Source organism: Megascapheus bottae, chromosome 4, assembly GCF_031878675.1.
Source record: "Megascapheus bottae isolate mThoBot1 chromosome 4, mThoBot2.hap1, whole genome shotgun sequence".
NCBI classification, from domain to species: domain Eukaryota; kingdom Metazoa; phylum Chordata; class Mammalia; order Rodentia; family Geomyidae; genus Megascapheus; species Megascapheus bottae.
The window spans coordinates 55,678,079-55,690,932 of record NC_143512.1 but is presented as its reverse complement, the minus strand read 5'-3'; the positions used below and the strand labels follow the sequence as shown (position 1 = coordinate 55,690,932).

Genomic DNA, 12,854 nt, shown 5'->3' with positions numbered 1-12,854 from the left:
GATAGATGAACTCTTAGGACTTGACTCAATTCATAAAAGGTCAGGATTTCCCAGAAACAGAAAGAGGGAGGACAAAAAAGAAAAAAGAAAAAGTGATTCATACATATAAAAGCATCTAAAGCATCTAGCTTTACTAGATCCATGACTTTAATGTCTTTTTCTTTATATCTAAAATAAATATGTTTTATGCAGCAATATTACACATATAATATATATTAATATTTGTGTATATGTAGTCAAAATCCAATATACATACACCTAAAGTCAAAGCTTCACAAATACTTGCTCTCATTAAATACAGTACATTCTGATACTATCTCTTCTATTCTATTCTATTCTATTTAATTTGGTTTAAAAAATATTGATCCTGACCTAAGGTTGCCACCTGGAATTTGAAAACACAGATGCAGATCACTCATCCAGAGAATGGACTAGGTTCAGGCTACCCACGCTCAACTACTAGTCACTTTTCCACTTGGTCAGTCCTCATTTGATTCCAAGAGTCATTCAGTGAATTAAAGAAGAATTCTTCATTTTGTACATGACACTGGTAGCAGGGCACCTGACTCATTCCAGAGACTCAGAAAGTGCTGGCTGCTTCCTCATTATCTCTGAAAGCTTGATGGGACAAAACTGTGTGGTACTCCAGGGTCATTATGCCTAGAAGTCAACTCTCACCATAGAGCCTAATGATTTATCATTCTTCTCCTTCCACCATCTACTTCAGTTACTTCATATCTTCAGACCCTCCAGGTTCACTCTAGACACAATCCCTTTCTTCTGGGGTGTTCCTCCACCAAGAATACCCTTCCCTCCAGTATTCATATGAATGAATCATCTAATCACTTTATCCTTCTTCATCTTTATTCAGGAAAGAGTTAAAAGAAGATAACAGACTGCTTTTCTTTACAAAGATCTGCTGTTGTCTGACATTTGAGAACTTGACCATTGAACAGTTTTCTAAACTGTCCTAAATGATAAGATCAGATCCACTCACTGTATCTAAAACTATGCAAACAATATGGTTTGTGTGAGATGCTTGCTCTCCCTCTGGGAAGTCTGAGATTTTGGAACAAACTATAGAGGTTGCCCACTTGACTAAACTTCCCCCTGCCTCCCTCCACCTCAGGCTTCCTTGGTAGGAAATACTTTGCATGTGTTGTCACAGCTTTATGGACACTTACATGCAACTTGTGTGCTTTCACTGGGAAAGCATGCTCCAAGCTTGACCTACTATTCTCCACACTTCATTCTGAAGCCTTTTTCCTCTACTGATTTGGCTTCCTACTTGACACTGAACTAAGTATTACTTACATGTATGCTGATTCAATGAGTCCTTGAATATCAACAAGACAGCAGAGTGGTCTTGGTATCTCTCATACACAGCCCTGTTTTCAAATGGCCCTGCAATATCAATGACCTCCACCTTCTCCAGTGCTTTTCAGAGAAATGTGGGTGATAACTACTGCATTCAAAACACACTCTTATTGCTGTCTTTGCAGACTGTAAGTTGTATGAGGGCATCTTGCCATCCAGTAATTAAACCTCTAGACTGTGTCATATAATATGCCAGGTGCTAAGGATGCCATAGACAGTCAGGTAAATTCCATTCCAAGTGAAGCTTGCACTTGTGGGAGGAGACAGAAAATAGATTTTGTTTAATATTATAGGGTGCTGAACACTAAAAAGAAAATTAAATTAGGGTCCAGAGACAGGAAACAGCACAGTGCTGTAGTCCAACCAGTCATAGTCCAACCAGGTTTGAGAGCAGTAGCAACACAGAGAAACCCTCCCTAACTTACCAAGCACAATCCATGCTTCATTAAGGACATTGTGATTACCGCCCACTTGAGAAATACGAGAAAACCAACAAGATTCTTCATCATCTCCCCATCAGGTATCCAACAGGCACTGGTAATATGTAATGCATATTTAAGCCAGTGGGAATATGTCAACTATATACATATGGACATATTGTAGTATATGTAGTAACAATAGAAATAATACAAATGATGATTTGTTTGATAGCCAAAGGTTCTCATGTGAAGTCTAAGCATGCATAATTTACCTGGAGGACTTTATTGGCTGTCACTACTGGAGCTTCATCATTTACAGATTCAACAGTCACAAAAACAGATTGGGATACACTCTGTTTTCCAAGTGTTGAGCTATTTGCAAAGATGATGAAATTGTCCAGAAGTTTCTCACTGCCATCATGAACATAATAAATCAATTCTCTTTCCACCTATAATCAACAACAAAAGTTATTAACCTACTAAATTGAGATTTTAATTTCTGGTAAATTACTATAAAAGAAATCCTCATGCCAAGGATCTCTTTAAATTGTGAAAGCATGCCCTCATCCAGTGAAGCCTGCATCTGATAGAGAGTAAATTGTGATGGGTAGTATACAGTTTCTGCAATAACACTGCATCCAGTAAGTGAACTTATGGAATTATAGAACAATTGAGCTATGTGGTGTCGCCGAGAACACTGAAATAGAATCAGGAGAATTGGGGGTTCAAATGCCATTTCTAACTCTAAAGTGTGTAATAATCAAGTCTTCTTACTCATGGAATGTCACAATGCAGATGGTGCTGTCATTGATTATTTAAAATGAGTAATTTTGAAGTTGCTGATTGCTTTGTTAAATAATCTGAATTGTTAATGGTTAGATCTGGGCTTTTAAGACACACAGACCAGGGAAACTATTAAGTTCCCTTAAATAGTTTTCCTGAGTTAAGAATATATTAGTCTTCTATCTGTTGTATGTTAAGTAATGATCTTCTGCCTCCTAATCCTGTTCCTTCTCCTTTGGAACACATGTGGTGGGGAGATTTATGTATCTCCTAAGGGATGCCATTCGTGACTAGCTATCATGGACAAATTTCTACCATCAAATATGTTGCGATCAAATCATTCTATCAAAGCAGATCTCCCAAACTGTAACAACTCAAATGCAAATATTTTTACAAATATTTATTAACTCTTTAGTTTTGATTCTGAAATAGTAGTCCAATGACTTAGTTATTTCTCTTATACCATAATAACCATAGCTTTGATTAGAATGCCTTTCATGACTCTAAGACCTTGGTGCAAACATTAAAGAGAACAGAATCAAAATCAGAGACCAAGAGAATTTTTTCTATTGTAATTAATAAAAGGGTTACATGATATTTGCCAGATAGAAGGTGCATTAATTCACATACATTGATACCTTTTCACATGTCTTGGTACCCATTTCCCTCCCCCCCACCCACCACCCACCCCCCGTCTTGGTTTTCCCCCCTTCCCTATCAAATTTCAAATAACAAATACAAATAAATTCAATATATCAGATAACAAAGTGAGATACTGTAACAATATGAGATACCCAAGGGACAACAAAGGAGAGACCAAGAGAATTTTAAAGCGAGAGAGAAACTTAATTTTGGTGAATATGCGATCCAAACATATAATAGCAAAAGAACTTCAACCAAACTTCCCGCAAAGGAATTACTAAATTTCTGGAAAAAAATCTCTGGGATTGCATTTGTATTGATAAAACACAGCCAAAACTTTTAGTAGTTCAACTTCGACCATTCCAATGACACGCTATCTTTGAGCAGTTTTTTGATCTTTCAGAGGTCTTTCTGACAAAAGTTAAAAAGTTTACTTAGTGTCTCAAAGGAAGTTTGTGGCCACTTAAACACAGATGCTACAAGAAATTCTTTGAAATTTATACCCAGAGAAATTCCAGATCATAGGCCTGATCATACGATTTGAAGCTGTTTGAAAACAAACATGGGACAGTGGCACTGATCAAAAAATGAGAAAATATTTAAATTGAAGACCCTTAGGAACCATAGTGTTTAATTAGCAATCATCTATAGGATAACATTCCTTGAGAAAAACATCATTTCATCGATGAAAGGACATGTCCTAAAATTACATGTCATTTAATATTCATCTGAAGGCCAGAAGAGAATGTGTTGGAGATTTTTGTCTGTTCCTAGCCTTTGAAAATAAGAAAAATACCTGCTGACATGAAATTAAAGAATACAACAAACTTGTGGGAAATTTCGACATGTTATAAAGTTTTGGTCTCTCTGATCACCCAAGGGTCTATGCCTGTATTTCTAGATACTCTGGAGGCTATGACCTGAGGATCATAGTTTGAAGCCACCCTGGAGAGGAAAGTCCATGAGATTCTTGTCTCCAGTTAACCAGCAAAAAACTGGAACTAGAGGTATGGCTCAAGCTGGAGAATCCTAGTATTTAGCAAAAAAGCTAAGGCACAGCTCATGACCCCTAATGATGAAATATCCAGTGTGATACTATGATACTAATATAGGACTGAGAAGTCAGGGTGGTGCAGTAAACTCATGGTAAATCAGCAAAGGTTAAAACATTAGGGAAGTGTAATCTATACGAAACAAAATTCAGGGAAATCTTATGTTTACTTTCAAACACTGAAAAAGCTTTCAAGAAGGGAGGTATGATTTATTCAGTGTTCTACCATACCCAGGATCTAGGGATTTCCAAGTATCAGATACTATTTCTGCTTAAAGAATAAATATCACTGAAGATATTTAAGTAATGGTTGATAACTTCTCAATAAGGATGCTAAAGAAAGGCTTCTAGCATCAGAAGGGAAGTTGAACCAAATAACCTTCCAGATCCCATCATTTCCAAAGCCCGAATGATATATGTGTTTTCTCAGCTATAACATTGCCAAATACATTAGCTGAAATGAATTACCTGTTTCCTGGTAAATTTCATCAGCTTCACACTTGGAAAATTAGAACTTCCAACATAGCCATGTCTTGGTGGTTCAAGTAGAACAAATTCAAAATCAACTGTCTCAAAGTATTTGCTTGGGATTTTGAGGTAGTCTTTCAGAAATGGCCTGGAGCCACCTTCTCGAATTGTAAAGTTCTGTACCTCCAGGGGAATCCACTTGGGGATGGTGTTGAACAGGATCTCTACTGTACTTAACACATGGGGACCAACAGTCACATCTAGGAGAATTCGATCCTGTGGTTGGGCACGCTCTGTCTGTACATAGAAGACGCTGCCTTCATCCACATCCTGTTGTGTAAAACTCAGAAGGAATTTGCATCTGCATCCATGTCATTGCCTTCTTGTGTCCGTTTCTGGAGATATCCATATGTTGGTGGAGTTCGACAATGAACACTAGTTCTGAAGGAAGATTGTCTCTGTTCCCAGTCTTGAGTTCATAAACACAATCCCAATACACACAAAGAAAAATATTAAAGTCAACAATATGATAAAATCAAAGTGTTTTCTACTAGTGTCCACAAATGCCTTAGATTACAATTAGAAGCCTAGTTCTCATTTGGTGGATATGTCAGTAATTTAAATATCAGCCATGATCACAAAGGCAGAAAAGCAGTGAGCCACAACACTTAAGTAGCTACAAAACATTGTAACAAGGAGTGGCATAAGGCAGCAAAAGCTACATCACTCAGAAAATTTTGATGAAGAAAATAAAATGTTCTAAGAGAAAGAACAGAATGTAGGGATAAATGGAAGTTGAATCACTAACATTTTTTTTTTTTGCCAGTCCTAGGGACTGAACTCAGGGCCTGAGCAGTGTCCTTGAGCTTTCCTCAAGACTAGAGCTCTACCACTTGAGCCACAGCACCACTGCTGGCTTTTCTATGTATGTGGTACCGAGGAATCAAACCCGGTTCTTCGTGGGCAAGCACTCCTACCACTAGGCCAAACTCCCAGCCCGAATCACTAATATTTTAAGATATAGAGGAAAGCTCTCCTCTCCATTTTAAGTAACTCAGCGCTTCCATACCATTTCAATTTGTTGATTCAGCAAAATCCATCTTAAAAAAAAATACGTGATTACAACTGATATGCAATCACTAGAATGCACATGCCCCCTTGTGGTAAAACTTCCATATTAACTCTCTTCAAAAAGAATAGAGAAAAGTTAGTGGGCCCTATATTCCATTAGTCAAAACTTTTTACTTAGCAAACTGATTCCAATTGAGATTCTTTCTATTCAGTTTGTTGTTGCATTTTGTTAACGTGTTTGCAGTAGATTGAGAATAGTTTGCACCAGTCAACCTCCTTACTCTCAACCCTATACAAGATTAACCAAAAAAGAACACCTGATCCACCAGGCTGTGCCTATTCCAAGTTTCCAGAAAAGAAGCTGAGGAAACTAGGTATCTCTGAGCCCACCCCTGGTATTCCACTGTTCTAGGCTAGTTTCATCCATCAATTTCAGGAAACTAAACAAAGCCACTTTCAGAACTTAGAAAACAAACTATAATAATGTCCTCTGCTATTCTAGGTATCTTATATGATTGTGAAATTGCTGCCTCATCACCAAGAACAAAAGTCAAATCAACTGAAATTCGAAATAATACCTTTGAGAAGTGCTGCTATTAATAAAAACTCAAAATAAAGACCTCTTCATTTGCCTTATTACTGTTCTGAACACTAAACAGACACACACGCACACATGTGCACCCCCAACACACAAATGCATGTATGAACTCATTGCCAACCAGGGGAAAATTGATAGCATCGAAATCAGGATGCCTTCCAACTTTTCTTCTCAATGGCATCTTTGCTCCTAATGTCAGAAAAGGCCTTTAAAATATAGATATACAATATACACAAAAAATACATTTCAGAAGCAAAGAAATGATTCTTGACCCCTGCGGTTCCAGGAGATAAGAATGCCCAATACTTATCCTAACAGCTACTTGGAGGCTCAATTTGACAGGTTTTCCTTCTTCAACCACAAAGGTCTTGCTGTGCAGAATCTGAACAGGATGCTGGTGACCTTCCAAAGACACTAGAACGTCGACCCCCACTTCTAAGTCTATCTCTTTAACGCTCACCGACAGGTTGAACATGTCAAAGTTGCCACCGCCATCGTGCTTGTAACTCACATGTCCCTGTTTCAGGTCGTGTTGGGAAAATGAATAGGACACAGAATTGTTGAGCAGGACTCTACCATGCTTCGGAGGCCCCACGACATGAAACACTACCTCCAGATCTGTCCACACATCTTGGTTTGTGGTGACACTCAGGTTTGCTGTGGTGAGGCAACTGTCTTTCCCCCTCTGCACCAGCAAGCCTGTGTTGTTGGCTATGTGGACATACGGGTCTGACACACTGACCTCAACAGGGATGGTGTGTAATGGACGCCATCTGTCACAAACAGCACAAAGCGAGCAGAGTCAGCACTGTGGTACCTGAAGAGCACGTGTCCCTCCTACAGGTCCTCCTGCCTGAACCGGAAGAGCTTCTCCAAGGGGGTGGCTGGCTTGGACCAGGTCCCCACTGGGGATGCCTCCCCGGATGTACAGCAGCTGTCCATCATCGAAATCTAAGTCAGGGTCATGGTAACAGAGATCCACCAAGGTCAGTAAGCGCTGGCTGCCCCACACCACATGAAACACCTTATCCACTATACTCACTGGCCTCTCATCATTCTTCCACTCAATAGAAATGCTGACTTTGATTTCTGTAGACAAAGGCTCTGAGGCAAGACCTCCAGCCACGTCCTGTGGGCCTGGAGCTTTGGTAGAGGCCACCACAAAGAATTCATCACACTGAGACTCGGAGTCTTCGTGAATATATATGAGCTGCCTGCCCAAGATGTCTTCATCTGTGAATGTAGTGACATTGTCAAGGCTTTCCAGAGATGCTGAGAAGTTCGTCAACACCAGCTTTCCGTGCAGAGGATTCTTAGTGACTTGATATTGGAGAGTCTGATTGTGCCAGGCTTGAGCAAATAATTCTGATTTTGTAATTAGTTTCCTTCCTCCCTCTTTTACAAGTAGTTTGTGGTTTGTTAATGTGTGTGTTATTTGCCTTGAAAGTTATCTTAAAAGCATGCTCTTTTGATTCTATGTGTTCTACAAGAATCAAAAACTTAAATGTGTCCTGTGAGTTTTCTCTTGGCCTCTCCTGAGGTTCATAACTTATCTTAGCGTCTGTAATATTTTTCTGGCTGAAGATCAAGTTTCTTTTAAGAACTTTCCTGCCAAGTAGCAATTTTCCTCTCTTCGGTGGGTGCAGCAACTTAAAATGTAGTTCCCTGTCAGCAACGTCCACACCTTCTATTACAGCCTGCAGATGATCAGAATTCAATACTTGTTTGTGTGTGTTCCTGACCTCGAGAGGCACATTCTTCAGAAGTGTGAACTTCAGCCATTGTATGATCACAGGAAACATGAGCTCTTTGCTCTTTTTCCCTTCTACATGAACTTTAAACTTAAAGTGATCTGTGATGTTTTCTTGCTGCAATTCTTTGAATGTACTATGATACCATATTCGACTCTGGTCAATGGAGTGCTGAGAAAAAGTATTAACTTGTCTCCATTCTCCATTCGACCCCCGATACTCAATCTGGCCAAATTGAGGTGGGTGAGTAATAACATAATGAGTCTCCATCTCATGTCGCTCACCATTCACCTCCACAGACAAGTTACCCCGGGTAATCAGAACAGTGTCACCCTGTAGAACAGCCACACCAGTTCTGTTGGCCACTTCAAAGTCCCAAGGGACAGCCACAACTCTTAATACTGCAGTATTGCTAACGAGCTCACCATCACTGGCTCTCAGAACAATTGGAGCATTTTGATGTCCCCTCTGGACGTAGAAAACATTTCCATCTCTTAAGTCCACATAGGTAAATCCATGAATGATTTTCCCAGGGTCATCGGCATTTTCTAAATACCCAGCCTCTGAATTGAAGTTGCCAAGAACTGAGAAACTAAGACTGAAGGAATCGGTGTCCGGGTCTGACTCCTTCCGGGAGTTGAAGCTGCGGGGGGCTCACTGACTGGAATGACAGTGATATTAAGTATGTATGGAACACGGTCTTGCTGATAGAATGATATTTCCTTCTTAGTGCTGGAATAGACCAAAAATGTGAAATAATCTGTAGGATTTTCTGAACTGTCATGTACATACCACATTTTTCCTTGCCACAAATCTAATGTAGTAAAAACTTTCTCCATTTCTTGCTGGGGTGAAACATCTAAATGAAGGAACCCATGAGTAGGCATGTCCTCTATTTTAAATAATATGTGAGAATAATTGATACTCAGGTCATTAAGTTCCACATTCACTGTCATATGCTTTTCTTCCAGTAAGGCTTGTCCATCTTCTTGGACCTCCAAGTTATTCAAAACCAAAATGTTGCTGCTTTCCTCTGGAAGAAAAGGCTTGACGGTTCAGGGGACTGAAGTGGAATGGGATAATTCTGATGGAAGCAGGCTTGCTGCAGCTGGCCGAGAAGGATTTGCATTATCGATAACCTTCGTTTTGCACCCAGTAGAAAAATATTTGGAAACAAGAGCATCCCTTAATGCTCTCTTTTCTGAATTGGCTTCCAAGCCTCATAAGCACCCCTTCAAAGAGATTCTGTGAGCAGACTGCCCAGAGGCAAGGTTGATCCTCTTCACCTGCTCCCACATTTGGTCCTGAAGACCTCCCACAAGCAGGGGGCTGTTAGATACAAATGGTGTTCTTGATGAAGGCAGCAACGCCCTCACCCTTTGTTTATCTACCACGAGATGCAGATACCTTCCCGTGAATTTGAGTTGAATAACATGCTACTTGTTGTCACTAAGCCAAAAGAAGAAAGCTGAGTTTTCGACCGACCTTCGTGTATTTCCAAGGCAACAAAGCCTTCTTCCCTACCTGACTGAAATAAAAGTAAGGCTTTCTGAAATCCAGTTTGCAAAGCAAATCCTAATAGTCCTTCTCCATGTACCTTCCATTCTGGAAAGGCAACGTAGGACCTAGAGCTAAAGAAATTGATGGCTTCATCCTCCCCACCAAAAAACTCATCACTGCATCCCAGAGAAACCTCATGGATCTTCTTAAAACCAGGGTAAGATCAAAGGGACATCAGGATTTCCCTCTAGTTCAACATCACATCCTGCATACATCCACGGAAGCTGGGGGTCCTTCCATCTAGGTAGGGGACATTGAGTCTCCCTTGACCTCCCACATAGATCCCATGGTGAAACCTGAAATTAGACGTCCCACCAACTATTGGGCCAGTAGTCTCATAATATTTGTCTATAACCAAGTAGATATTATCCTTAACACAGTACAGTTCCAACAAATACCAAGCCAAGTTGTCTACACGAAGTCTTTGCTCAGAAAGGAGTGTTTGTTCCCCAGTTCACTCTCACCTGAAAGAGAATGAATTACAATTATTGCATCTCCTCAAGAGCTTCATTTCAGTGTTTAGGTAAGAAAGTAAAGCAACTAGAGTTGGTCCCTACCAAAACCAATGGTCAGTCTTATTCCACATTGTAGTGAGGTCTCAAAGAAATAATTAGGTTGTTAAAGAGATTCATGTTTTTCATGCGTGAGAATGAGGGGGGTTTTCTTTTTCTTTTTGGAGGGGAAAGGACTTGAACGCAGAGCCTGAGACTGTCCTTGAGCAATTTTTCTTAAAGCTACAGCTCTACCACTTGAGCCACAGCACCATTTCTGGTTTGTTGGTAGTTAATTGAAGAATCTCGTGCACGTTCCTGCCCTAGCGGGCTCTGAACCATGGTTCTTGAATCTCAGCCTGCTGAATAGCTAGGACTGTAGTCATGAATACCTGGTACCAGCTGAGTTGTCTTGTGGAAGTGGATTAGTTATGTCGTCATAAAGCAAATTCTGCTTCCTCCCCCCTTCTCCTCCCTCTTGTTTGCTTCTACCATAAGTCCTCACTAAAAGCTAAGCAGATTCCAGCTTAGGCCTCAGAACTATGAGTCAAAGCATATGTATTTCTTTGGTTAATTACACAGCCTCAATTCTTTTGTTACAGAAATAGAAAAATCGATAGTTGGGGCTGGACATGAAGACGTTCTCTAAACTTAGAAACTGCACATGAAAGTGACAACTTTTTTTTGCCTGTCCTAGTGGACTCAGGGCCTGAGAACTGACTTTCCTTGGGCTTTCTCAAGGCTAGAGCTCTACCACTTGAGCCACAGCACCACTTCTGGCTTTTTCAACATATGTGGTATAGAGGAATCGAACTCAGGTCTTTGAGCATGCTAGGCAAGCACTTTACCACTAGGCCAAACTCCCGTACCTAAAAGTGACAATATTTTAAAGTCAAAATATTTAAAAGAAATAGTCATGTGTGGCTCATACCTATATTTCTAGTTCCTCGGGAGCCAAGGATCGCTGATCAAAACTAGCCCAGGCAGAAACTCATTCCTCCAATAAACTACTCAGAAGCTGGAAGTGGTGCTGTGGCTCAAGTGATATAGCACTCACCTTGAGTAAAATGAAGCTCAGTAACAGTGCCCAGATCCTAAGTTCAAGCCCCAAGGCCAACACAAAATATATAAAATATATATTTTTTTTACTTATTTAAGACATGGTAGCAAAAATGGAAAAAGCTTTCACTAATAGAAATAACACATCACACTATACCAGTGAGAAAATAGTAATAAACTTATATAGCTGATTTTTCTATTTCTCACTTATATATCATAATATATGAATGTTAGTATATCTTGAGGATTTTTTAAAAATCATACCCATACAGTTCCTGATACAACTTCTATTATGCAGTAGTCATTTTTCCCAGCTGCAAGGAAAAGTAACCCCTGTGGCTTGCTGGTTTGAAATTTTAATTGAAGAGATAGCTCAGAGGAAACTTCTTGGATGGGGAGCTCCACGTAGCTTTCACCATAAAAAGATGCTAGGGGAAATAAAAAAGACAAGTCAGTAAATTTATTGTGTGTGTTTATTTCACGTAACATGATCATCATCCCCCTTTATACACTGACCCTGCTGAAGAAAAAACCTTGTCCACAGCCATACCGACTCTGAGATGACTCAGACCCAACATGGATGTCGATGTCTAGGCTCAGTGCTCTCTCACTTACCTTAGGACATCTCTGAAGGGTCATTTCTTCTTCAGAACCCTCAACAGCCACCCAGGCAAAAGAAAGAAGGGATTTCCTCTAGCTGAGCAAAGAAGGGCTCCATTTTGCAGTTAAAAATGTAATTGTAGAGTTTATCAACTCCATCAGAACCAATACCTGTCAACTTTAGTTATATTAGACAGTTTCACAGAGCTGGGTGCTGGTGGCTTGTGCCTTGTAATCCTAGCTATTCAGGAAGCTGAGATCTGCAGATTGCAGTTCAAAGCCAGCCCAGGCAGAAAAGTCTGTGAAACTCTTACCTCCAATTAACCACTCCAAAAGTGGAGCTGTGGCATAGAGTGGTAGCCTTTTGTGCTAGCCTTGAGCACAAAGGTGAGGGATAACACCCAAGCCAACTTCAAGCCCCATAACTGATAAAGAAGGAAGGAAGGAAGGAAGAGAGAGGGGGGAGGGAGGGAGGGAGAGAGAGAGAGAGAGAGAGAGAGAGAGAGAGAGAGAGAGAGAGAGAGAGAGAGAGAGAGAGAGAGAGAGAGAGAGAGAGAGAGAGAGAGAGAGAGAGAGAGAGAGAGAGAGAGAGAGAGAGAGAGAGGAAACAAAGAGACAGGAAGGGGAGGGAGGAAGGAAGGGAGAAGGGGAAGCTTCACAGCTTTCCTAAGGTTGCAGCCCAGTTAGGGGACCTGCATAGAATCTATACAGTAGCTTTGCTTTGAAGAAGAAATTTACATCTTCTCCTTACAAAGTCCCAGAGCCCAGGTTGTACTGCTGGGCACTACTGTAAGAAAGAACGGGTTGCCAGGCATCAGTGGCTTGTATCTATAATCCTAGCTAGTCAGGAAGCCAAGACCCAGAGGATCATGGCTCCAAGCCACATGAGCTAAGAAGTCTACAAGACTCCATCTCTGAAATAACCAGTAAAAAGCTGAGCTGGAGGCAAGGTTCAAATGGTAGAGTACAAACTGAGCACAAATG

The 12,854-nt window shown here is 40.4% G+C and overlaps 1 pseudogene; it reads right to left on the bottom strand.

Annotated features, from left to right (window-relative positions):
• Positions 1 to 12,854, bottom strand: part of LOC150064497 (chondroitin sulfate proteoglycan 4-like) — a 52,782-nt pseudogene that overhangs the window by 36,645 nt on the left and 3,283 nt on the right.